This window comes from Acomys minous, assembly GCF_964271855.1.
Source record: "Acomys minous genome assembly, chromosome: 5".
NCBI classification, from domain to species: domain Eukaryota; kingdom Metazoa; phylum Chordata; class Mammalia; order Rodentia; family Muridae; genus Acomys; species Acomys minous.
In genome coordinates this window covers 100,210,352-100,237,250 of record NC_140494.1, presented here as the reverse complement: position 1 = coordinate 100,237,250, position 26,899 = coordinate 100,210,352, and the positions used below count along the sequence as shown (strand labels likewise).

Below are 26,899 nucleotides of genomic sequence, written 5' to 3'. Positions count from 1 at the left end.
GTTAAGTAGGTGTTGAACAAACTAGACACTCAGTAGGTGTTAAATTAGTGGTAGTTATTCGCCCTCTCATTTTGGCTCCCAACGAGACTTGATTCCATGCTTGTCTGACCTATGGTAGCAAAGACACGGAAGGGGCCCATGGGTCCTCAGCCAGCTGAGAATGATTGGCAGTTGATAGCTGCTAAGGGAGGGAGAATTGCCCATGATGCAATGGGTGGCGCCACACCCTTGTGCCTAGAGGAGCACTAACTTGGAGTCAGTGGGGTAAAAAAAAATAATAACAAAGAGGAGTGGGCGTGAAGTTGGGAGGGGGATGTGGAAGGAGGAAGAGGTCATGGAGGAGTAGGCGGTAGGTAGGCTCAAGGTAGGATGCCAAGTACAGACACCGGTGGATAGGCAGACTGCGGTGTGGCATCCCCCCTCCGGAGTCTTCTTGTTGTTAGTGAGACATACTTGCAAATGAGTTTATGATATTATTATGGACTTGGAAGTATGCATTCAGTAATAACAACATCCTTGTTAAGCTCCAAACTGTGCAGTGAATCCTTCACGTATTTTCTGAACATTGCCCTCTTTCTGTGGCCCTAACAAGAGGATACTGTTGTTTTGTTTGGGAGACTGTTTGGGAGACTGAGGCCCAATGAAGTTAGGAACCTCATTGGTTCTTCAGTGGTTTGCTGTTCTTGGGGTGAAGGCAAGAGGGGGTGCATCCACGAAGACTCTGGAGGGTGATGCTTCAGCTGAGAGCTTCGGGATGAGTGGGAGTGTCACACGGGCAGCATTCCTGGGGAGGGAACAGGATGTACACAAGCACGGAGGGGGTGGGAGAAGAGCAGGAGAAAGCAGGAAGAGCTCAGGAACCACAAATATTTATGTCTGCTGCAGCGTCTTGTCCTAGGAGTGGGCTTCTGGGACCATGTGGATGGGTCTTCCGTGCGATGGAAAGAGTGCCGTTCGTTGACAGGAAACGTTGGAGGGATCTTGAGACATGGGGTGCCCTGGGTCTACCTGGGCAACCTTATAAACAGGCTTTTTGAGGCAGAGTGTCAAGTTACTCAGGCTGGCCTTGAACTTGCTTTGTAGGCTAGACTGGCCTGGGATGCCTGGATCTTTCTGCCTCCTCCACCTTTTAAATCACAGGTGTGTATTGTGACATTTCTGTGGGCCGAGAAGTCCAAGATCAGTATCCTTGCAGAGCTAGTGTTTAATGAAGCCTGCTTTTTCTTTTCTGCCTTTTTTTTCTGTCTTTCTTCTCATTCAAGGCAGAAAAGATTTAGACTAAAAAAAATAACCTTTTAAAAGATGCCCTATTGGGTTTGAGTTCAGTTGTTTGCAGGATTGTTGCATGTTTACTTACAGAGTATGAGCCACTTACCTGTCTGTGTCCTGTCCTCCCACCTCTCCCCTCCTCCCCCACCCCCACCCCCACCCCACACCTTGTAACTGGGTGTAAATCCTCAGGGAAAGGTGGGCCTAAGAGTCCATCTTCCTTACGTGCTTGCGTGCATTCGCACTGGTTCGCAAAGATGTGCTTGTGGGGCCCGAGGTCAACCTTGGATGTCCTTGTTGAGGGGAAGGCCATTTTGGGTCGGCTTCTCCCTAGATTTTAGGTTTTGGTAACTGAGCAAGGCTGGCTGACTCCCCCTCCCCAGCACTGGGGTCTCAGATGTGCTCCACCCTACTGGGGCTTTCTTCTGTGGCAGCCTGAGACTGTCCTAAGGCTTCTGTGCTAAGTGCTTCATCAAGTCAGCTGTCTCCTCTTTAAAAAAAACAAACACCAACAGAGGCCCCACTGTGTGGTGCAGGCTGGCCGCCCACTCACAATTCTCCTCACTCAGTTTCCCAAAGGATGGGGTTGCAGGTGTGTGCCAAGATGTCCAGTTTGGAGCCCACTCTCTTCATGGGCCTCTTCCCTCCCAGACACTGGAGGCTCGAATTTCAATGCGAATTTGAGTACCGCGGAGGTCCATTCGGTCTCCAGCACCTAGTCACTCCATCTGTTCTTGTTTAAAAGGATTCTTAGAAGCTGGTGGCTGTGGAGATCAGACAGCAACTGGCAGGAAGTGGTTGTCTCCTTCTACCATGTGACTTCAGAAGCCTGAATTCAGACCTCAGCCCACTTAGCCAACCCCAACCCCCTCACCGCCCCCACCCCACCTCGCTATTCCAGTGAGAAGAATCACACTGATCCCATGGAGAAACGTGGATTTGAGAAACAAACACTTGGGAGTGCAAACAGATAAGAATCCACCTATGGCTGGGTGTGGTGGTGGTACAATCCTTTAATCTCAGCACTGGGGAGGCAAATGTGGATCGCTATGAGTTTGAGGCCAGCCTGGTCTACAAAGCGAATCTAGGACAGCCAAGATAATATAGAGAAACCCTGTCTTGAAAAACCAAAACCAAAACCAAAACCAAAACCAAAACCAAAACCAACCAAACAAAAAAATCCACCTAGTCGGTCTCTTAGCTATTCACTGAGCACATACTATATGCCAGGGTAGCTGCTCTGATGCTTGCCGTCCAGCAAGACACTGAACAAAGCAGCCTCGGAGTAGTAAGAAGTGCTCTGAAAAAAAAAAAAAAAGAAAGAGGGTGATAAATACAGCCAGGACTGAGGTGGGCAGGGAGGAACCACTGCCATGGCAACATTGAGCCCGAGACCAGATGGTATATTTTTGAATGGTGGTAGTGAGGACAAAAAAAGAGGGACCCATTAAAAATGTGAGAAATATTGCTGACAGGAGTGACATCCAGGCTGGGAGGCTGTCCAGGAAGAACCTGAGTTTTCTGGCTTGTGCGGCAGAGGAAGGCAGCACAGTCTCGAGGCTAAGAGCCTCCCGCCTGAAATCATAGCTCCAGCACCGTGGTCCTCAACCTTCCTGATGTTGCGACCCTTTAATACAGTTCCTCATGTTGTGGTGACCACCGACCATAAAATTATTTTTGTTGCTTCTTCATAACTGTGGTTTTTCCCCACTGTTATGAATTATAATATAAATATCTGATATGCAGGGTATCTGATGTGACCCCAGTGAAAAGGTCATTTGGCCCTCAAAGGCTTCAAGACCACAGGTTGAGAACTGCTGCTCCAGCACATGCCATGTTGTGTTGGGGGAGGTCAGCAGCTGTCTGTGTGCCTCATCCTTCTCCTTTGTAAAAGGCATGGAGTAGTCATACTTCATAGGATTGTGCAAACTAAACCCATCGCATGGGTGGTAGTTTATAATAAAGATATGACTGGTCCATAGCTAGTGTTTTATATGTGCTTGTGTTACATATTATTTATTTATTTATTTATGTTTTTTTTTTTTGAGACAGAGTTTCTTTGTGTAGCCTTGACTGTCCTGGACTTGCTTTGTAGACCAGGCTGGCCTCAAACTTACAGCGGTCGATCTGCCTGCCTCTGCCTCCCTGAGTGCTGGGATTACAAGCACCACCACCACGCCCAGCATGTGCATTGTGTATTATTAATAACACTGTGTATGTTTGGAAGCATTCGAAGCGCAGCCGTGATTAATGGGTTTTAATGATGGCATACAAAGTGTGCCAAGGGAGAGGCCAGGCGTGGTGGCGCACGCCTTTAATCCCAGCATTTGGGAGGCGAGGCAGACGCAGGTGGATCACTGTGAGTTCAAGGCCAGCCTGGTCTACAAAGTGAGTCTAGGACAGTCAAGGCTACACAGAGAAACCCTGTCTCAAAAAAATGAAAAAACAAAAACAAAAACAAAACAAAACTTGTCCAGAGCTGCAGGGGTAGCTTGGTGCAGAAGCACTTGCCCTAGTGTGCCCGGGCCTCAGATCCCATCCCCAGCACTGCAAACAAACCTTCAAAGATTTGGTCTAGGCCAGGAAGGAATTGGATGTGCAGCATATGGGTGCAGGGTGGGGGATGTTAGGGGGAAGAGGGAGGTCCTCTGAGCTGAGTAGGGATCCCAGGCTGCTCTGGGGTGCTCCGATTGAAATGTAAGGCAGCAAGGTGTCCGGAGGCAGGAAGGAGAGGCCCGGAGGGTAGGAGAAGGAACACTCCTAGGTGAGGAATAAGAAGAATGGGTGGAAGATGTACAGGTGCAGTCACAGGTGAGGGAGGAGCAGGGGACGCTGGGAACTCAGGGGCTCTCCTTGTGAGTAGTAAGGAAGGAGATCATCTCTAAGGTGGGGTGTGAACAGTCTAGAGGCCGGATATTAGTTTTACATTATTGTTACTAAATTTAAAATTGCACCTCTCTCTCTCTCTCTCTCTCTCTCTCTCTCTCTCTCTCTCTCTCTCTCTCTCTGTGTGTGTGTGTGTGTGTGTGTGTGTGTGTGTGTGTAGGGGAGCATGGATATCAAGGTGCCTGTATAGCAATCAGAGACCAATTTGCAGGAGTCGCCTTTTTTCCTTCCATGTGGGCCTCATGGATGCAACTTAGGTTTCAGTCTTGGAGGCAAGAAACTTTGCCTGCTGAAGGTCTAAAATATATATTATGATTGTGTGTGTGTGTGTGTGTGTGTCTGGACACGAATACCACAGCATGTGTGTGAGGCCGGAGAGCAACTTTGTGGGGTTTGTTTTCTCTTCTTTCTCTCTGGTTCCAGGGTTTGAACTCGGCTTTCCAGGTTTGTTTAGCAAGACCCTTCATCCACTTCAGCCTGCTGAGCAAGCTTGCTGATTTCTTGATTTAGGTTAAAAAGAAAGGAAGGAAGGAAGGAAGGAAGGAAGGAAGGGAGGGAGAAACTTGTTATCATATTGATAAATAGGCCTCCACACAACATATTTGGTATAAGGAGATTTACGGTAGAAGGGAGCAGGGGAGAGAAAGAACAGGGGAAGGGGTGCCCAGGGAACTAAGAGAGGGAATGAAGCCGAGGAAGAAGTGACAGAGAGAGAGAGAGAGAGAGAGAGAGAGAGAGAGAGAGAGAGAGAGAGAGAGAGAGAGAGGAGAGAGGGGGCTGAGGTGGCAGGCGGGTTATATCCTGCACACCTGGCTCAGGTGATGACATAGGATGCAGGTGGTGACATCGGACATTGTCAGGACCCTAAAGGCCCCCGGAGGGCAAGCCAGTTGAATTGCCTGCACACTAACATAATAGTGGTGGAGCACACCTTTATTAATTCCAGCACTGGGAGGCAGAGGCAGGCGGAACAGTCTGTGCTCTCAGCCAGCCTAGTCTACGGAGAGAGTCCCAGGTCAGTCAGGACCACACAGAGAAACCCTGTCTCACAAAACAACAACAGATGAACACACAAACATCACCCATTGGGAGGCTGGAGAGAGAGCATAGTGGATAAAGTTTTGCCTTGCACGTATGGGGACTAGAGTAGTATTCTCAGCCTCCGCATAAAAGCTGTGCGCGGCGGTGGCCCGTTTGTAATCCTGGGCCCTAGGCTATTCTGGGCAGGCTAGGTCGCTGAAGCAGGCGAGTCATTTTTCAGGTTCAGTGAGACCTTGCTTCAAGTAAAAAGTAAAGAGAGGCCAAGGAAGACCCCTGACGTCAATCAACCCCTTGCCTCCCTATGTGTGCACAGGCTCCACATTGGATTCTCCCTTGAGTTTCTGCTTCGGAACTGTGTCTCTCCGTGGTGGTCCCTAACCTGTATGATGTAACAAACTCTTTCCCTTTCTAGTCGTGTTTGGTCATGGTGTTTTATCACAGCAACAGAAAGCAAACCAACATAGCCACCACCGCCGTCCTGATACGGAGAGGTGTCTTCAGCTCTGCTTGTGGTCTTGTGTGCCATAGCAGATTCCCGCAGCACTCTAGCTCCATCTGCCTGTCCAGCCACTGAATTCTCCGTGGCCCTGGTTTCCCTCAGGTGATCTTTACCTTAAGGAAGGAGCTGAGTAGCAATCCCTCTGGGAGCAGTGCCCTCGGCCCCTCCTTCCCCGCCAGCGCCAGCAGCTGACATCACATGCAGGTACACCTCCGTCCTCCCTGTCTGAGGACAGAGGGAGCAGAAGCTTGCCAAATATCCAGAGCACCGCCAGATGTGGAAGGATGGGGGAAAGCTCTGTGTGGTACTGTGCCTCAAACACAGGGCCGGGGAGCCGACCATAGCGCAGAGCACCAGACTCTCTCACACTGGGCCCTCTGCCCTTTCCGTGGTTTGTATGGGACTGCAGAGCATGGAGGCAGTGTGCATAGAAGCTCACAGGGGCAGCTGCAGAGGCAGTGTGTCATCCATGTGCCTCTAAAGTGACCCTGCAGCCCTCGAGGTCCTGGCTGCCATGTGGCCAGCCCTCCTCTGAGCCCGGCATGGTGCAGAATCTGCGCACCCAGACCGTCTCGTGCAGCACAGCTGTCAAGCGGACTTGCCACTACCATGTGTCCTGTCTGAGGAAGAAGCTGGCCTTGCTCAGAGCCAAGTAAGTGGCAGGGGCAGGGTAGGATTGGGATGGCTTGGTTTCCATGATTGCTTCCTGCTGAGTGACAGGTATGTTAGAGACTGATTGTTGCAGGAGGCTGAAGGGAAAAGCTAAGGTGGGCAGCAGATGGGGTGTGGACTGGGAGATTCATTCTGTGCCTCACTACGTGGTTCCTAAGAGCTGGCTTGCCTCTCTGTGCTCTTCATAAGCAGCCAGCTAGATGGCAGCTTTTGTTTCTTTCATGGGACATCAGTCAGTAAAGAATTTGGAGGGCCGGAGAGAAAGATGCTGTATGCTGTGTGTGCTGAGAATTGTTTTTGACCGAGAGGGACACTTAAGATCGAAGTGTGTGGGGATATTGAATTCATGTGGTCACCCTTTATGTTCCTTTGCTTCGGGACTGGGCTTTGACGCTGGAACTGCCTGTGCAGGCTGACGTGGAGCTGTGAGTGCCGTCCATATGTGGGCCACTTGTCTTAAGGCAGGCCCCTAATCTGGTAGACCCGCGCTGCAGCAGCGCCCCTTGTAGACCATGCTGTACCTTGGCCTCTGTGACAGGTGGAGAGGAGGAGGCTGGGCTGGGAGCAGGAGATTCGAGTGCTGAACCAGAGTTCGGTTCCAAGCCTTTGCAAGGGCTCCAGGGACCACGTACGCTTGTGTAAGTTGTGGGAAAGGGGGAGCCCATCTGTTTTTTCTCATGTGAAAACAAAGGTTAGCATCCAAGAAAGGAAAAATGGGACAAAAGGGGCGAGGAGAGAAAAGGAGCAAAAAGAAAGCACTAAGAGGCTAAATGAGTTTCAGAGCAATCAGGGACCAGAGGTTGACTTTGATTTGGTCTTGATGCTCTGTGTCTCTGTCTCTGTCCATCTGTCTCCCACCACCTCCTCGCTTCCCTCAACTCTCCAGACACACAGGAGGCACAGGCGTAGATGCTTATGAGCACCATGTAGCCAAGAACTGGTAGCTCCCTTCCCCGGGGGTCTCTCCTGGCCTGAGGTTTGGTGGTTGCTGAGCCGGGCTGAGTCTCTCTCCTCAGCACAGGCTATGCCATGCACACAGTAGGCCTTTAGCGGACCACGTCAGTGCTGGTGACCTTTAGTGAGGTAGCCCCCTCCCTTTCTTTGCTTTTGTTTGTTTGTGTGAAGCAGGGTGGTGCTCTGTAGCCCAGGCTGATCTATAACTCCGTGATCCTTCTGCGTCAGACTCCCACATGCTGGAATTACAAGGGCATGATGGCACAATGGCTTTGTTTTCTATCTTAGCACTAAGCATTAGCCTCAAGTCACAGTTGTGTGTTTGTTGCTTTAACCATTCTCTCCCCTATTAGTCCATAAGCTTCATGAGAGTAGAGACTGGTTCTCTCTGATTTAGTGTATTGTCAATTGTTCAGCCCTAGTACCTTGTAGGTACTCAGAAATATCTACTGAGTGAATCTGAACCAGTGAATGACTAAGGCTTTTTTTTTAAAGTTGAGACAAGGTTTTCTGCTTTAACTTCCAACATTTTGTGATCACGAGATTCAGCGGTGCTGTTGTCCCAAACAGAATCATGCTGTTCATCTTCGGTCTTTTCACGATCGCGGAAGTGGTTTGACCTGTGACCACCCGCCATGTGTCCCCCTTCATCTGATCCTCGTGCTTTGGGGGAGCACTTGGTCTTGTGGAAGATAGCGCATACGGACTGTGGGTAATGGAGAACAGAACTGGAGCACTGGAGGCATAGTGTGTGTGTGTGTGGGGGGGGGATGCCTCAGAACTGGAGGCATAGTGTGTGTGTGTGGGGGGGGGGGGGATGCCTCAGAACTGGAGGCACAGCAGGGAGGCTCGCGGGTGCCTCTGCCTCCCCTCCCAGTCTTCCCAGCTTATCGCTCTCCTCGCTGGCAGCTCTGGATGCTTTTGTAGCTGTCAGCAGAACTGTCTGCAGGTGTAACCATCACCTGCTCTGTGTTTTCTCCTACTCCAGCACTTCTTCTCCGCCTGAGAAAAGGGCTTGTTAATTATAGCTCAGAAAATACCCTCTCCCTGCTGACACCATAATTGGGATTTAGCTTAGGACAACTGGCAGGGTGGATGGTAAGTTTCATTCCCCCCAGCTTTCCTACTTCCTGCTAGGAGAAATCTCATCCTCCTAACAGTTACAGTAAGGAAGGAATGTGAGTGGGAGACAGCTTGTCCTATCCCGTGTGTGCTTCGGTCTTTTCTTCCTTCTTACACCAACCTTGAGATGGGGAGTTGAGGGCCAGAGTCCTCGTCCCAATTACTGATTTACAGCGGAAGCTCATAGCAGCACTCTGCAACTTACCTAACCATCCCTGCACTGCAGTGCTTGTACCAGGGGGTGATAACATCAGCGTGGTTGCAAAGCCATATTCAGTATGTTTTTACCACTGTGTCGTGAATGTGCCTTTCTGCACCAACACCTCAGTGTGTATAGTGTGTCCGTGGTGATGTGGAGATTCTGAGTGGGAAATAAAATTATACTTACAAGTCCAAGTTGTAACATTACCTTTACAGGGATGGGTTAGTGTCCACACTCTCTCTGGACAGTGAGTGATCAGCCGTATGTCCAAGGCCTGATTCTCAGCCATGTATGTGTCTGAGACTTATAAGAAGAGCTTGTTAAATATATACGACCCCTAGGCATTGATTGTAACTTCATGTATACCTGGGCAGGCTCAGGAATTTTCCAGGTAATGGGTATCACAAGAACTTCTGATTCTCGTGGTCATAGATCTTGCTTCAGGGAACATATCCTTAGCTGGAAGCCTCCTTGTGACCCTGTTCTAAGCATTTAAGTAATTTAGTAGAACTGTGCCCAACTAGCCTAGGCACCCAGCGTCTGTTTTCTCAGTATCTGTCTGGTGCATAGCCCAGGGACCACTAACCATCTGCAGCAAACAAAAAGGTAGTGGGCTGGGTGTGTGTGTGTGTGTGTGTGTGTGTGCACGCGCCCTGAAACCAATCATTTTTATCTTAATATTGCCAACTTTCTAGGGGACACACATGATACTTTCCTCTGCCATTCCTTTTTATGCTGAAGGCCAGTGTCTTCCTTGGAAGTGAACAAAGCCCATTGTGACCTTGCTTCAGAATTGTCAGGGCAGCTGGGAGGGGCGGAGAATGTTTGTACGCACCTACTGCCCCACACCCGTGGGTGCACAAACGCAGAAGCTCCTTTGTGTCAATCATCCTTGAGGGTGACAGTGACGGGTGATCTGGTAAATGGGATTCAGGTTGAACTTTTTTTGAACTCCCACTTTATTGGTTGTCATTTGAAGTTCTGTGACACAGGTGCTGAGGGTTCCGCGATGGGAGTGACTCTACCTGCTTGGTTCCTGTTCCTCTAGAGATAAAATTGACCTGCTTCCTTTTCGGGTCATTCGAAATTACAGGTGCGTTCTGTACACCTGGATGAGTGTAGTAACGAGGTCTTGAAAAATAAAATATATATATATATAACTGGACTCGGATGTTAAGCACTTTGCTTTCTAGTCCCTGTTAAGTCATAGGGGCTGAGGTGAGGTAATACATTAATATTAATTTATTGCCCATGGGATCTCAGGAATTGCCAGCAGCTAAAGAAGATGGATATCTCCTTAATTTTATTGTTTTTCTGCCGGGGGGCTAGGGAGAGGGGTGCGGCAGCATTAGGGTACAAGGTAGGTCTAAGCGCAACCCAGACCTACAGTCTTAACAGGAGCTGGGTGCTTCCTAAAGCAAGGGGCTCTGGGAGGCTGTCCTAGCAAGCAGCACCAGCACTGGGACATCCCCCACAGTGCACAGGGGGTACACTGATATAGGTGACTAGCTTCTAAGGCTTGGCCAGCTCCCTTCTCTTAATATGCCCCTCTTCCCACTACCTCTGTTCCTTTGTTGTCTAAACTTCTTTAGAAACTCTTCTACTCTCAGCCCCCACGTATCTGGAGAGCAGCTCTGTTTTGCAAAGTTTGTACCTGATCCATCCTGGGGTGGTTCCCTCACCTCTGGCTTTCCCCAAGCTGGGGAGCTTCTCTCCAGTCACAGCTCTCTGGTGCTCAATCTTATCCTCTCATGGTCATTGCCACCCTGACTCTAATCACTTGGTCTCCCTTTCCTTCCTTCAGCTAGATGCGCTTTCCTGACTGCCTTGTGGATTATGGTGTTTTTGTTTCGAGAGACACAGGGGTCTCATGTAGCCCAGGCTGGCCTCAGACTCACAATGTAGCCAAGGATGACCTTTAACTTCCTTTTTTTGTTGGTTTTTTTTTTTTCAAGACAGGATTTCTCTGTGTAGCTCTTGCTGTCTTGGACTCGCTTTGTAGACCAAGCTGGCCTCGAACTCACAGAGATCCGCCTGCCTCTGCCTCCCCAAGTACTGGGATTAAAGGTGTGCGCCACCACGTCCATCGACCTTCAACTTCTTTTCCTTCAGCCACTACCTCCCAAGTGCTGGTATTACAAGCAAGTGCCACCAGGCAGGTGATGCAGAGCTGAGCAGCCACCTCAGGCTTTGTACGTTCTCCTAACTGAGCCACATCCACGGCTGACCTTGAACTCAGGCCTCCTGAGTGATGGGGTTACAGACCTGTTCCATAATTCACTTTATGTGACCTCCTTCTGTTGATCCAAAGTTCGACTTTCTCTTAGTGTCTAGCACCATCGGTGTTGCCCTGTAGCACCCTTGATACAAATCCGCCTTCCTGGCCTTATTCTAGTGACTGCTTTTTGTTTGCTGTGCTGCTTTAATGGCTCTATTTAACTTCAAACAGCAGCTGGGTTTCTCAGCTGCCTATCTTCTCTTACCATCAATTCTGGGAGAGACTTAAAATGGACATCCTGGGGCAAGGGTTTGCTTGGAGAAGGAGAAGACAGACAAGCAATCTACCACTGAATAACAAACACAGAGCCAATTCTGACTTAGTATTTGTTATATGTCAGACAGGATTCCAAGCCCTTTACAGTGTTTTCTGACTTTGTAAGTGCTTCTGAGTTTTGTAATATCCCTGTCTTATAGATAAGGAAATGGGGACACCAGCAGGCTAGGTAATTCACCCAAGGTTACACAGAGGTGAGTGGTTGAGTCAGAATTCAAGTCTCAGCGCTTCCTTGTGCTTTGCTGAAGGTTGATGGTTAACAAGCAAAAGATGAGAAAGTCACTCATGCAGACATACACCAGCGAGGGAATGTGCACTGTCCTTTTTCTCTTCCTGTTTCCCCTTCCAAAGAACCTGTTTCCTACAAGCAGAAAGTCTACAAGAGAACTCTTAGACTCTCTACCTTTTCAAGTTCCCTACAGTTCTGTGAATCTCTCCCAGTCTCATTGCCTTCTTTTCAGCACCCAGACTCCAGAGAGAAGGGATGTTACCATTTGGGAAAACGCATCTGATTGTAGATTTGCAGTCTTGGTCAGGAGAAAAGATCCAGCTGTATACTCTGAAAGCTGTGTAAACATGGCTGCCAAATGCTGGCTGCGTAGAACTACAACTCCCAGAATGCAGTGCCAGAAAAGTTTATCTGACCAGGGTTTGAAACAACCACACTGGCTTCCTTGTTGCCCAACCTCCCAAGCAGCTGCTGAGGTGAAGGCTCTTGTAGCAGCCGCAGGTGCAGTGTTGTGCCTCAGAGCTGTGCCCGGGGAGCTGGAGACTTGTCACATCGCCTTCTACTGTGTTGTCAAAACCGGGCCTTCTCAAAGGCGTCTGGCTCTTTATCATTTCTTCTCCTTAACTTAGTCTCAAGTGCCGTGATTAAGCAGTCAGAAAGTAATACCTAGGGTAAAGTAATTAGTATGAACAATTGCCCTAGACAGAGAATGTTATAAGGGAGTATTTCTCACTCTTTCTCTAAAAATTAGGAGAAATGAAATGGGTTGGAGAACAGGGAGCTTCAGGTTTCTAGTTTTAAAAGTGAGTGCATAGGCTAGAGGCAGTTATTTCATAGGGAACTAAAAAGTCCTTTCTGCTATGTGGAAGAGGCACGGGCCCAGGGGTCTCTGCAGCAGTTTCTCCTCTTTTAAATGTCAGTTTCGGTTTTTCTGTTTTGCTCAGAGTTTTCTTTGTACTCCGAACACTGAAGCCTAATACTGTCTCCTCCCTTCCGTGCGGCCGTGTCTCGCAGGTGGTTCTGCACTAAATACCATTCTCCCTCATGCCTGCGGTTCAAGGACTGAGCTGCCTTGTGGAATACACACGGATGCTTCTGCTGATGTTCGCCTTCCAGGGATGCGCGGCAGGTTCTGGTTGTTTGCTTTAGTAAGGCAGAGCTTGCCAAGTAGCCCCAGTTGGCCTGGAACTCACTCTGTAGGCCAAGCTGGGCTCAAGCTTGTGAGGTGCCTCCTGCCTCTGCCTCACAGGTCCTGGGGACTACAGGTGCCTTCCCTTGTCATTGGAGAGACTAGGCAGACGCCAATTATCGAGGATTTGGTTTCTGTGTGGTTTTGATGAAACAGAATGTCCTTTGTGGGTACCAGCTTTTCCGCTCTCCATCTGCACATTTGGTTGTCAGCCCAGGAACACAGAGAGGATTGAAGGCCACAGGATAGCCAGAGGGAACGTGTCAGGCCTCTGAGAGGATGGTGTGGTGTCGTACCTGTGGAGTGGCACAGCCCCCGTGTTGTTGGATTTTTTTTTAAAGAATCTAGAAGGGGTAGCCCTCTTGAGTAGGAGAAAGGCCTTGCCTTGCGCCCTGCCCGAAGCCATAGAGCGAGGCTTTTAAAAACATTAAGCAGAGTTACAGAAAAATATTCATTGACCTAAATTCTACTACTGGGCGAGGATTTTGGATTTTGGAGCATTTTAGATATTTTGAATTAGAAGGGTTCATCTGGCAGCTGGGCATGGTGGTACACGCTGTTAATCCCAGCAGAGGCAGGCAGGTTGCTGTGAGTTCAACACCAGCCTGGTCTACAAAGCGAGTCCAGGACAGCCAAGGCTAACACGGAGAGACCCTGTCTCAAAAAATCAAAACAACAACAACAACAAAGGTTCATCTGAGAAACCATATGCAAATGTCTAAATCTAAGACACTTTCCAGACATGACATGTCTGATCCCCAATATTTCAAGTAAAAAGGACATAACATGCACTTTTGTCTCATGGCACATGTGTATTGTGTGTTTGGGATGGGAGGAAAATGGATCTCCAGGTTCCAAGATGTGTATCTCTCCCTTGCCTCAATTTTAACTTGGATTGTTGAATTAAACATTGGCAAGGCACGTTGTACTCTTTTTCTGCCTAAAGGTGAACACAAGTAAATTGCTGGTTCCCCTTCCCTCTTTTCCCCTCTCCTATTTCTCAAAAAAGGGGATCCCCCCACCCCAGTTCATCAAGTCCCATCAGGACTGAGTGTGTCCTCTTCACAGTGGGTGGTCTGGTGAGGCAGCCCTACCAGGGGGAGTGATCAAAAAGCAGGCAACAGAGTCCGCCTCAGAGAAGAGGCTCCCCCACCCCTCCTTACTAGGGAGCAGATTCAAAGTTTTGAGTGCAGGGACTAGCTACTACATACCAGGCTCAGGAGACTTCTTTAAAAGTGCACACTAACTTTTTGATAATCTCAAGCCCCACCCCCAATTTTTAATAATGTTTTATCTTATAATTCACCATCTTAAAAAAGTTTCAAGCCGAGTGTGGTGGCACATGCCTTTAATCCCAGCATTCGGGAAGCAGAGGCAGGCAGATCTCTGTGAGTTCGAGGCCAGCCTGATCTATAAACCGAGTCCAAGACAGCCAGGGCTGTTACACAGTGAAAGCCTGTCTCAATCCAATTTTAGTATATGTGTTGCCGAAGTGAGCACAAAACCCTGTCATGAAAAACAAAACAAAACCAAAAAAATTCAAAGGCAGGTATTGGATCAATTGCCATTTTGTGTATTTTTAAAATTAAAATTTATATTTTATTTATTATTATTATTATTATGATGTGTCTGCTTGGTATGTTTGTATATGAGTGCTGGTGTACATGTGCACATGGAGATCAGAGGACAAATTCTCAGGGGGTGGCTCCCTCTTTACACCATGGCTTCTGGGGACTGAACTTGGCCCGTTAATGTCTTGTTATAGTACCTTTACCTGCTGGGCCATCTTGCTATTTATTTGTTTGTTTGTTTATATTTATTGCCTCAGTATCCTAAATATTGTGATTAAAGGCATGAATCGATCTCTTGGGTTTAAATTAGAATTAGTTTTGCTGTTATTTGGGCGAGACAGGGTTACGTAACTCAAGGTGGCCTCAAACTTGCTATGTAACTGAGAATGATTTTAATTCTTTTTTTTTTTTTTTTTTTTTTGGTTTTTTTTGAGACAGGGTTTCTCTGTGTAGCCTTGGCTGTCTTGGACTCCCTTTGTAGATCAGGCTGGCCTTGAACTCACAATGACCTGCCTGTCTCTGCCTCCTGAGTGCTGGGATTAAAGGCGTGCGCCACCGCATCTGGCTACGACTTTAAACTTTTGATCCTCATCTCCAGCTCCTAAGCACTGGGATTGTCACATGTGTTGCTACTTCCTGCTCATGAATTGCTAGGGATTGACCCCAGGGCTTCATGAACGAGAAGCAAGCTCTCTGCCGACTGAGCTACATCCCCTGCCTCTCACGTGGCTTTAACTGATATTTTCTTCCGTGAGTTGGGAGCAGACTGAGAAGGTACAGAGAAGTGGAGGCTTGTGGGGGGGAAGGTATGCACTCAGTTCATATGAGGTTGAGTCCAGTTTTTAGTTGCTCACTATGTGACCTTAGACAAGACACTTCATAGCTATAAATCTCAGGTTAATCATCTTTGTATCGTGTATCTATAGGGTATTCAAGGAGACGACAGTGATTGGTTAAATAATTGGACCGAGCTAATGGAGACGAAGCTATAATATATAAATGCAGGTTTATTGCAAGCGGCACAGGAGGGGGAGGGGAAGGGATAGCTTTCCCGAGCTGGGGTTAGGGAGAAGGGAAGGAGAGAGGGCAGGGAGGTGGGTAAAAAGGCTAGTGGGGAAAAAAGGAGTGGAACCAAAATATCTGCGAGAGGAGAAGCCCCACCCCTAGGTAGAGGGTAAGGCATGCCAGCCGTGCCCTGCAGCAGGAACTAACAGACAGATTTGGAGACACAATTTAAATTACAGAAATCTGGGCTGGGTGTGGTGGTGCACACCTTTAATCCCAGCACTGGAGAAGGCAGAGGCAGGCAGATTGCTGTGAGTTTGTGAGTTCAAGGCCAGCCTGGTCTACAAAGCGAGTCCAGGACAGCCAAGGCTACACGGAGAAACCCTGTCTCGAAAAACAAAAACAAAACAAACAAACAAAAATTACAGAACCCTGTGAAAATGGAGAGTGGACAGTTTTATTGCTCTGGTCATTATGCCAGACTCATGAGCATTGACACATACTGTGAATTGAGGGGTGTGTGTGTGTGTGTGTTTGTGTGTGTGTGCGTGCGTGCGTGTGCGCACACTCACATGTTGATGTTTTGAGGAAGAAAATCAAATCATTTCCTCTTTAATAAAAAGTGGCAATAATTCAAAACATTAAAAAAAAAAGTTGTTCCCTTTTAAGGGCTTTGTCCGTGATTGATTCAAACAACCACGGCCCAAGGCAATTCTGAGATTAGATTCCAAAGATCATGGGGTATGGCGTTAAGACAGCCTGCCTCATCCATTGCTTCGCTTTGTTCATGGCTCACAGTCAGATATGAGTCTCCTGCAGGGGAGTGGACAGCAGAGGAGATACCAGGGGACCTGCAGGCCAGGAAGCAGTTGCTGGGTTATGAACTTGGAAGTGTTCCTTGATGGTGACTCAGTGTCAGGAGTGTTTGTCACCTGGCCGAAGTGAGCAGACTGGAGTAAGCAAGCCTGCAGTCCTCTCAGAGTCAGATTTCCCCCCAGCATAAAGACACAATCTTCCTGAGTGTCCAGGTAATATTGGCGGGGCATGACCACACTTGAGATGGAAGGGTTAGATCTATCTGCAGCCAGCCATGTTTGCCTTGGCTGCTGACGGTTTTGTATGTGTCAGCTCTGCATGTTTCTGAGTTAGGCCCTAGAACTCCTGCCTTGACGTTGGGCTTGAATTAAGGAAGGCAATAAAAAAGAATCAAGAGAAGTGGGGGAGGGAGTGGACAGTGAGCATTCGGTCCATGGTTCTTTCTCACTCTAGGTCAGTCTCCGATCCTGTACCTGCCTGGCTTTTTCTGTGGTCTAGGGGCTGGGTTTTCAGCAGCAGGGTCTAGGGAAAAGAAGGTCTAATTTCTCTGAGAATCGTAGCTTTTTTGGGGGGTATAATTAGACCTTTCTTTCTTTCTTTTTTCCTTTTTTTTTTTTTTTTTTTGAGACAGGGTTTCTCTGTGTAGCCTTGGCTGTCCTGGACTCACTTTGTAGACCAGGCTGGCCTTGAACTCACGGTGATCTGCCTGCTTCTGCCTCCCGAGTGCTGGGATTAAAGGCGTATGCCACCACTGCCTGGCTACCTTTAAAATTACATCTACTTAGGTGTGTTACTTAGGTGTGTTTGCCCCATACATGGCACAGCACTTGTAGAGGTCTGAGGACAACTTGTGGAAGTCACTCCATCATGTGTGTCCTGGGGGCTGAACCCAGTTCTTCAGATTTGGTGACAAATGCCTTACCCACTGAGCCATCTCCCTGGCCCAATAGTAGATTTCCTGGTAGATTTACATAGTAAAAGCCTATGTGGAAATGATCCTAGAGGTCAACATTCTTGCACTGATCCACTATATTTCAGGACGGGGCTTGGGGGGCAGGGGGAGCTTGGATCCATAGGTTTTAAAGTGGATCTGTAAGTGGTCCACTTTTTTTTTTTGGTCACTCTCTATGAGCTTGAAATGCTGGACACAAAGGAATCCATGTCCCTACGGCCAGGCCAGGGAGAAAATGACCACAGGGAGGTCCTGAGGCATGCTTGAGGGCTTGGATCTGTTTTTCCACGCCTTATTTTCTGTGATGAAGTACAGTTTACAGCTTCTGTATGAAGGTCAGTGCCGCCAATGGAGTGTTCTCTTAAGAGCGTTGCTCTCTTCCACCGGTGCTGGCTCCCACAGACAGGATGCGTACAGTGGATACTGGCATGGTGCTTTCTTAGCGTGAGCAGTCTGCTCCACTCTTCCCTGAGGCCGGCAGTACTCAGGCCAGTTCCCTTTGCTCCCTGACAGGTAGAGTCTATCTCAAGCTGCTTGCTTTAACGGCCAGAGAGGAAGCTGTAGTTGCTGCAAGCTGAGCTGACTGTCCCTGCCGGGCAGAAAACCTAGAGTGATGAATGGGGCTGGATGAAGTCATCCTGCTCCGCCAATCAGGCTGCTCCAACGGAGCTAGGGGCCTCTGCAGATCCAGCCCGGCTGCCTGCTGCTCTCATGTACCTTAAGACAGAGAGGCTGTGAGTCTCTGGGAGTGGAGTTGGGGGTGTGGGAACTGCCCGCCCCTGGCTTCTGTGTAGGCCTCAGTCAGTCTGAATGTTATTGCAAGGTGAGTGGCTTCACCGGGGGAGTTCCTTTCCCTTTGCCTTCTCCACTTTGCTGTGCCACTCAGCCTTGTGCCTCCAGCTCCTCCTTGCACAGCACCTCCCCCGCCCTGCTTCCATTTGAGTGCCTGCACCTTCACACCTGCCCCTACCAACCCAAGCTTTCACCCTTCCTTTTACCCCAGCACTGGTCCAGCACCTTCCAGCAGCCTCTGCCGACATGTGCTCCTTGTCCTGATCTGTGGGTACCAGCTGGCAGTGATGGTTGGGTGGGGGCGGGACAGCGGCAGCCGGGGCAGGGCCTCTACTCTGCATCCTCTCCCCCAGCAGGGGGAGCCTGGGGAAACCAACCCTTGCCCCTTCTGAGACCAAGTACCAGGGGAGGGGAAATGGACTGACTGGGCCTCATGGGTATTTGTGGGGATGCAGACTGCCTGCTTCCCCAACTGGCTGGGAACCCCAGTATGCTTTCCTCAATTACCAACAGAGGAAGTACCAGGGCGGGTGGGCTCTGGAGAGTGGAAGTAGGTCTCCTTCTCCTGGCCTTCCTTCCAGAGGGGTGGTGTCCTCTTTCTGGGTGGACATTTGTGACTCTGCCTTTTCTCCCTGGATGGTGCTGCTGCTCCCTAGGCCAAGCCGGGATCATGGATCCGGCCGACATGGCGTCTGCAAAGGTAGGATGGAAATGCTGCCGGCCGCACTGTGCGTAAGTGGTTTCGTTCTGCGAGTTCCGCCTTTGGTTCACTTTCTTTCCCCTCCTCTCCTTCGGCCCAGCACTCAGGAGCAGTCAGGGCTGTGTCAGCAGAGGGAAATGACCTCAAGAGAGGGGAGGGTGTGTCTTGTGCTGCACAGCACACCGGCCACCTCCTATGTCCACACATCAGAGCCTGCGGATGGAGGTCAGGAGGGTGGTCATGCCTAGGGCACTTGCCTGGACTTACTTTCAGTGACTGCCTTTTTCTTTAGCTATTCCTTAGTGGTCTGTTTATCTTCATCCTTTCTCCTTTTGGCTCCCTTGCCCTCTGTCTTCTTCCTCTGCCTCTTCCCGACTCTTGCTTCTTGGGCTCATCCTGACACCGGCTCTCAACTTCTGTGCTCCTCCTTCCCTGGTTGTTGTGTAAGTTAGGCTGGGGTGGGGTGTCGTGGGCTGGACAGCCTTAGGAGCGGGGACACCTCATCCTGAAGCAGACATGGGCTTTGGGATTGGTGATGCCTCCTCGCTGCCTGAGTGGCAGGTGCTGTCTCCTCCCCAGGCTCCTGGCAGCCCCAATGTCAGGCTGGTCTGAGCCTCTGAAGGGATACAGTGGCTGGGCGCTGTACCTGCGGTCCCGGACACACTAGAGGGCGTTGTTGAGTACTGTTCTTACTCTCCTGGATGCTGCTGGTGGTTGGAAATTTGTTTTCCTGTGTGTTTTTCCAAACAAGAAGCCTGAGCCATTGGTAGTGGATGGGGCATTGGGGGAGGCAAGTCTCAACGGCCCCTCCCATACCTCTGTGTGCAAGGAGACAGCTGTACTTTGGCCTTTGCAGGGGGCCTTGCTGTTTGGCCAGATGGCAGGGTCTCCATTCTCACAGAGATGGAAGACTCGAAGAGGCTCGGACTTCTGGAACAGGTTGGGTCCCCTGTGATGTGTATGGAAGAGAGTGTGAGAAAAGAAGGGAGCAGAACTGTCTAGACGGGCCTTTTGGAGTCATCGACTCCCAGTGATTCTTCTATTCCTATGTGCTGCGTGACAGGAACCAAGTTACTTAACCTCGCTGGGCTTTCATCTTTTAGCCAACACTAAGATGGAAAGGACATTCTCCCCGCCCCCCGCCCCCCCCCCCCCGTTGTTTACATCAGATGAGATCCATCACACACTTGAAGAGGTGCTAGGGAAAGAACTGGAATGAGAACAGGTCTCCCAGGACTGCTTCTCTCCTTCCCTACTTTATACGAATACTTAAATAACCAGCCCATACGTGGATGGCGTGAGGTGCTGTGCCTCTTTTCCGCCTTGGCAGTGTGCATTGGCCATTATGGGAGCAGGCATCTGTGCTGTGCTTGGGTCCAAAACAGTTTGCTGGGTGCAGTTTGCTGTCTGGTTGGGATGCTGCTGTCCTTGACGTGTGTGTGTGTGTGTGTGTGTGTGTGTGTGTGTGTGTGTGTGTGTGTGTGTGTGTGTATGTGTGATGCTGAGAGTAGTCATTTCACTCTTTAAGCTGTAAGTGGTTTGTCATCGACCTGCTGGCTCTGGGGCAAGGTGTGGCCTTGAGCTCTTGCAAGTTCGGAAGTGAGTTTGGAGAGATGTGTTGCGTCCATGTTTGTATTGTCGGGGCAGAAGCATTTCCGGCCCTGTTTTTCTCAGGTCTTTCTGTACCTTGGTCTAGATCTCAGGGCATCCACTGCAGAGCCAGAACTCAGCTGGATCATTCCTGAGGTTGCTGGAACTGAGACTATTCAACACCAGTGCTTCTTTAACCCTCTCTGATCTATGCCCTCTGGGACAGTTACTTCAGGCATCTTCTATCTTGGCTTGTGAACCATCAGGCTTTGTAGTAGAGGGCCCATGAGCCTCCTGCACTCTTTTGGACAGGGTTTCTCTGTGTAGTCTTGGCTGTCCTGGACTCACTCTGTAGACCAGGCTAGCTTCAAACTCATTGAGGTCTGCCTGCCTCCAGATGTGTGCCACCATACCCCCAGCTCCCCTCCTGCACTCCTATGCAGAATTGTACATGTTATAACCTATGTGGTTTTGTGATACATCACCTGTGGTTTCCATCAGTTCTATAGAAAGCTTATCACTTAAAGCTGAAGAATTCTGAGCTGAACCAAGATACTTTCAGATGGAACTTGGTTGTATAGGGCCAGGCAGCAAGCCTGAAGCCCAGATACAGAGAGACTTAGGTTACAGCTGGATGCCCTGGCACCATAAGAATGTATAAAAGCCTGCAATAGCTAGGAAAAAAATTTGTGTTGTGACTCACGGGTCTAAATACATGTAATTGCACCCTCTTACCTTAGCCTTCCCTGTTTTATTTCGAAGTTGCTTTCAGAATTTTCCCCAGCTCTAATGTACCGGGCTAAGTTACGACAGAACGAAGTAGCTTTTTGACGGAGGTGTGTGGCCAGTCCTGATGACAACATCCTTATTTGATTCCCTTCATTTCCTGGAGGAGGGCTTGCAGGTGTGACTTCACATCCGGGAGTCTGAATTCTGCGACTGCCTTCTCATGGCAGTGCCTCTTTTGGTTTCAGTGCTTTAAGGTTTCAGTTTAAGATTGAGGCATCTCATCTGTTCAGATATATAAACGATAAATTGTGTTCAGACGGTTTTTAATCTCTTGAGAAGAGAGGCTAGAGGCATTTATGAATCCTTCATTCAGTGAAAGTGTACTAATTGCCACTTCCGTGGCAGCAGAGTCAGGTATGGGGGTTTCAGAGAAGAATTGCACATTGTCGTGTGAGAGGGTACCGACCAGTTTTGGCAGGAGGCAGGTAGGTAAACAAAGTATGGCAGGATAAGATAATGATGGTCACCTGGGTGAGGTAACATACACCTTTAATCCCAGTACTTTAGATGCCGAGGCAGGTGGATCTCTGTGAGTTTGAGGCTGGTCTGCTCTACATAGAAAATTCCAGAACAGCCAGAGCTGCATAATAGAGAAACTCAAGTCTCAAAAAACTGAAACAACAACAACAACAAAACTCAAAACACAAAAAAACAAGGTAATGAGGACCAGAAGAGAAGTGGCTCTCGCTGGGGGATGACTGGGTAGGCTCGGAAGGAGGTGGTCAGGAAAGTGGTTCTGAGGTAGATGGTGGAAGGACAAGGAATAGCTGCGACCGGAGGTGGGCGTCTCTGTGTTCAGATTTGCCACGTGCACCCCCTGTTTCTGTGAGCTTGAGTGAGACACGTTGGCCTTTGCTCGTCTGTTTCTTTGTGAATAATGGCGTTCGGATTGTAGAGCCACCATAGAGATTCAAGGGCATCGCTAAATTGCGATGGGTGTTCACTAATGGCAGCTGCTCATGTGGAAGCCTTCTACAGACATCAGGGGGAGGCAGCAGGCCAGTGCCTCCATGGTTGGGTTTAGCATGGGTTGTAGTAGACAAGGCCGAAGATGAAATGAGAAATATAAGCACACCGAGAGCCGCATAAGGTATGGAGGTAGCCAAATGGGTAGAACTCTGAGCTATTGCTGGGCATGGTGGCACATGCCTTTAATCCCAGCACTTAGGAGGCAGAGGCATACTGGTTTCTGTGAGTTCAAGGCTAGCCTGATCTACAGAGAGAGTCCAGGATAGCCAGGGCTCTGTGTAACAGAGAAACCCTGTCTTGAAAAACAAAACAAGGGCTGGAGAGATGGCTCAGAGGTTAAGAGCACTGACTGATCTTCCAGAGGTCCTGAGTTCAATCCCCAGCAACCACATGGTTGGCTTACAACCATCTATAATGTGATCTGATGCATATTGTATACATAACAAATAAATCTTAAAAAAAAAAAAGACTATGTCTTAAAAAGAAAAACAAAACAAAACAAAGAACTCTGAGCTGTCATCAAACCTGCTTAGGAGGAAGACCCTCCCACTCCCTGGTAGACTAATAATGATAGTTTCCTTTTTTTTGCTTCGGCTTTGATTGTTTATTTACTTATCAATGGACTCTTCTTTTGAGACAGGCTTTTAAAGGACAGCCCAGGCCGTTCTGAAACTCACTATGTAGTTCTGACTAGCCTTAAATTCAAAGTTATCTCCCTGCCTTTATCCCCTGTTTGCTAGGATTGCAGGCATGAACCACCACGCCTGGCTCACTTTATTTTATTTTTTTTACATGTTGATCTTTCTGTATTAGGCCAGGAATTTCTTGAAGACCGAGCCTTATGTTTTTTGTTGTTGTTGTTTTGTTTTCTTTTGTTTTTGAGACAGGGTCTCTCTTGGCTGTCCTGGACTTGCTTTGTGGAGCAGGCTGGCCTCAAACTCACGGTGATACACCTGCCTCTGCCTCCCAAGTGCTGGGATTAAAGGCGTGTGCCATCATACCCTTATGTTTTTTGTTTGTTTATTTGTTTGCTTTAGTTTATTGAAACAAGGCTTCTCTGTGTAGCCCTTGCTGTCCTGGCACTCTGTAGACCAGGTTAGCCTTGAACTCACAGCGATCTGCCTGCCTCTGCCTGCTGAGTGCTGGGATTAAAGATCTGAGCCGCCCCTACCACTCATCAGCTTTATGTTTTTGCTTTTAAGTCTATAGAAGCTCTGGCATTTTCTACTTTCCATGGGAAAAGATATACTTACCACTCAATGTTTGTTGAATTAAAAAAAACAAACAAAACAAACTAAGTAGGAGACAGTAAGATGAGAGCTGAGGGGTAGCAAATGGTGGCAGGAGACAAAGTTCAGCCGTAGTTGGGACCGAGGATTGGCTGGACTTAGTATCTTATTATCTCTGAATGGGTGACTTGAGGCCAGAGTCAGGAGGTGTAGTCCTGAGTGCCAGTGAGGCATCTAGGCAAAGCTGCTCAGGAACGATAGGACTGAGGTAAGGGCGTGGCTGTAGATGCCCAGGCACACTTGAGTGTCACCAACATATCTCCAAGGCATTGGGAACCTGTGTGGCCCAGATGGCAGTGAAGGACAGAGACTCTCAGAAGACCCTTATCTCAGTTCTCAGTCTCCTGTAGGTGGTCACGAAATTTCCAAGTCACAGTAGCCTTCTTCTAGAGGGAGACATGTCCAGATGTGTACTGAATCCGCGAAAGGTAACCAGACTAAGATATAAAATGGCCACTGCCCCTACCTACATTTAAAAAATAGTTTAACAGGAATTTAAAAAGGAGGTACTATTAAAATTACATAATTGAATATATTAATCCTTTTGAAACTTCCTGTGTTGTGCTAACTACTCTGAAGTGCACTATGGATCGATCCCTATACAAGCTTTATTATGCGGGCCAGGTGTAGAGTCAGTGCCTTTAATCCCAGCATTTAGGAGGCAGAGGCAGGAGGGTTGCTATTAGTTTGAGGCTGTCCAGGAGATCCAGGACAAAATTTTAGATACTGTCTCAAACAAAACAAAACAAAACAAAACAAAACAAAACAAAACAAAAAAACAAACCAATATCATGATCTGTACCAGCATTTGGGTGCCCCTGAACAATCAAATACGGCCAGTGACATAATATAAAGGGCTATAGGCACATTTACTAAGAGTGCTAACTAACCACAAGACAGAAGCAGCTGAACTGTTACTGTATTTTTCGGACTATAAGATGCACCTGATCATAAGTTGCTTCCCATTTTTAGAGCAGTAAAACAAGAAAAACAGTAAAAACAGCAATCGGACCATAAGGTGCACCTTAACTCTCCCCACTTTTGGTGGGGAAGTGTGCCTTATGGTCTGAAAAATATGGTAGGTTCTTGTAGAAGGCTGGGGTAATGTCTACTGGGATGTTGAAAGAATGCATCTGGTACCAGAACCCTTAGGTGATTCTTAAACACACACACACACACACACACACACACACACACACACACACACACACACACACCCCGCTGCCTTTTCAATCCTATGCAGAAATAGGAAAATATCCTGATGGTGGAAAGTGAAAAATTTCAAAATCCATACTCCTTCAATTCAGTCTGCTCTATCCCAAGAAGCCTGTACTTATTGGCAGTGATGGCAGTAGTACGCCTTAACAACACAGTTTCTGGGCCTCGGTAAAGGATGACAACAAATAGTGGGTGCCTTTTCTGGCCAACGCTCTCAATAGAGACCAGACTAATCAAGAAGTAATTATCAGCCAGCCGTGGTGGCACACACCTTTAATCCCAGCACTCGGGAGGAAGAGGCAGGAGGATTGCTGTGAGTTTGCGGCCAGTGTGTCTACAAAACGAGCCCAGGACAGCCAAGGCTAACACAGAGAGACCTTGTTTTGAAAAACAAAACAAACAAACAAACAAACAAAAACCCGAAGAGGTAATTATAACAAACTGACTCAGTGTAGGGTAGCTGAGCGTCCCACCATGAGCCGTTATGTTTACAGATGGCACTCATTTTGGAAGGGGGCACTGGGGAGGGGGGCGGGGAGAACGAGGACATATATGCCTTGATTAGACACGCCTCTTCCTGGGAACCACTGTCTTAAACATTGTTGTTTAGATAATGTCTAATCCTTTTTATGGTTGAGGCCAAGGAGGCCATTGGGCCTGTCTTTGCAATATTGTTTCGCTGTGCCTGGGTCATGAGCGCCTGCTCAGTGAATACTGACCTAACAAATACCAAAAAGATGAAAAAAAAAAATCTCCAGGTTCCTGATTTAACACCTAGAGTCTGAGTGCTAAGCCATAGTATGCTCTCCTGGGATTAATGTGAATCTGTGGTCAGTTGAGAACTAGGCTCGGTTTTTTAGCAACAAGCCCCTTCTCTTGGCCAACAAGAGAGCCTTGGCCAGGAGACTTTGACTGTGAAAATGAGTAACGCTTAATTCATCTGTCATTCTGCACCGCCCCACCCCCACCTCATGGCAGCATTCACAGACCGTAGTTAAAAAGGAAAGATCCTCACATGGGTAGGAGAACAGGCAGCAGCTGCCTGTGGGTGGATAGGTGTTCCCTTCCCAGGGAACCAGAGTCTGTGAGACCCTGCCTGACTCCACCTGGAGGTTCTCCTGAGCCTAGAGATGCATCAGGCTATTTAGAAATCTGGCTGTCCCTTCCTTCTGGCATGGGATGCGTATGCCTCTGCTGTGCCTTTAGTTAGACGCTGCAGAGAGGCCAGTGTCTCCTTATTGTGGTGGTGGGGTAGGGTTTCTGTATTTAGATTGATGATCAGGCTCCTGCCTCCTTGGAGCTGCCCTTCTGTCTGTGGGCAGAAAAGGTCTTATGAGCCAAGACATGGGGGTATGTTTGACATGCAGATAAACCAACCCTGAGGCAAGCTGGTGGGCCTTTGGGAAGTAGGAGTGGTTTGTTTGTCTTTTTTTAAAGACAGGGTTTCTGTGTGTAGCCTTGGCTGTCCCTGACTCACTTTGTAGACCAGGCTGGCCTCGAACTCACAGAGATCCACCTGCCCCTGCCTCCCAAGTGCTAGGATTAAAGGCATTTGCCACACCTGTAGGAGTGGTTTTGGAAGGAGATGAGAATGTGGAAAAAGGCATGAGGGTCCTCGGTGAGAGTTCCTCTGACAGAACCAAGGACATTCTTGCGTCCTTCAAGCCAGTTCCTTGAAAGGGGAATAATGCCAAGCTGACGTGCCATGGCTTACTCTTTTAGTCTCTGTACTCAGGAAGCAGAGGCTGGAATATCATCTTGAGTTCAAGGCCAGCCTGGGCCTTCTACACCTTGGTTACCTCCCACCTTTCCCTCTCTTCTCGCTCTGGCTGGCTTCTCTCTGCCCATGGCCCCTGCCTCCCCTCGCCCTTCTTTTCTGCGTCCCTCCCCACTCTCTCCCTTGCGACTCTGCCCCTCATTCTCTGCCTGGGCTCTTTTTCACTTCCCTCGGCCCCGTCTCCTGGCTGATGCCGTCTCCAGTTCCAATTCTGAACAATTATCAAATATATCAGTGGGGAGAGAAGGAAAAAAAGAAAGAAAAGAAAAAAAAAAAAAGAAAAGGCATGTCAAGAGCAGGGAAAAGAAAAAGGAGGATGAGTGTAGCTGGTCACCTGGGAGTCACCTGGCTGTGGAAGTCCCCAGGCTAGAGAGGGCAGGGTCTTGTGGTCCCAGGTATCCCTTTATCTTTTATCTTTTCCCATTTTTACCAGACTCTTATTTTAGTTATTTTTCTGCTGCTGTGAAGGGACACCATGATGAAAGCAACTTAAGAAGAGTTTATTGGGAGGAGCTTGCTTACATTTTCAAAGGGTTGGAGTCTGTGACTGTCATGGAGGGAAGCCAGCGGCAGTCAGAGAGGCAAGCCTGGTGCTGGAGCAGCAGCTGAGAGCTTTTTTTTTTCTTTCAATTTTTAATTTTATTAATTTATTCAGATTACACCTCAATTGTTATCTCATCACTTGTATCCTCCCATTCCTCCTTCCCTCCCACTTTCACCCTATTCCCCTCCCCTAGATCTAAGATTGAGGGGTCCTCCTCCCCCACTATATGGTCATAGGCTACAACTCTCATCTTGGTAGCCTGCTTATTCT

General features: G+C 48.5%; 1 protein-coding gene across 7 annotated transcripts in view; it reads left to right on the top strand.

The window, feature by feature from the left end:
* GRAMD1B (GRAM domain containing 1B) overlaps positions 1-26,899 on the top strand; it is a 186,446-nt gene that overhangs the window by 63,811 nt on the left and 95,736 nt on the right. Inside the window, exons 1-2 of one of the 7 annotated variants that reach the window (XM_084782042.1) lie at positions 17,694-17,784; positions 18,410-18,453. The exons of the other annotated variants lie outside the window; for them this stretch is intronic. The gene's annotated coding sequence lies outside the window, so the exon portion shown is untranslated. Of the gene's footprint in view, positions 1-17,693; positions 17,785-18,409; positions 18,454-26,899 lie in introns of those variants that run through there. 7 annotated transcript variants of the gene reach the window in all.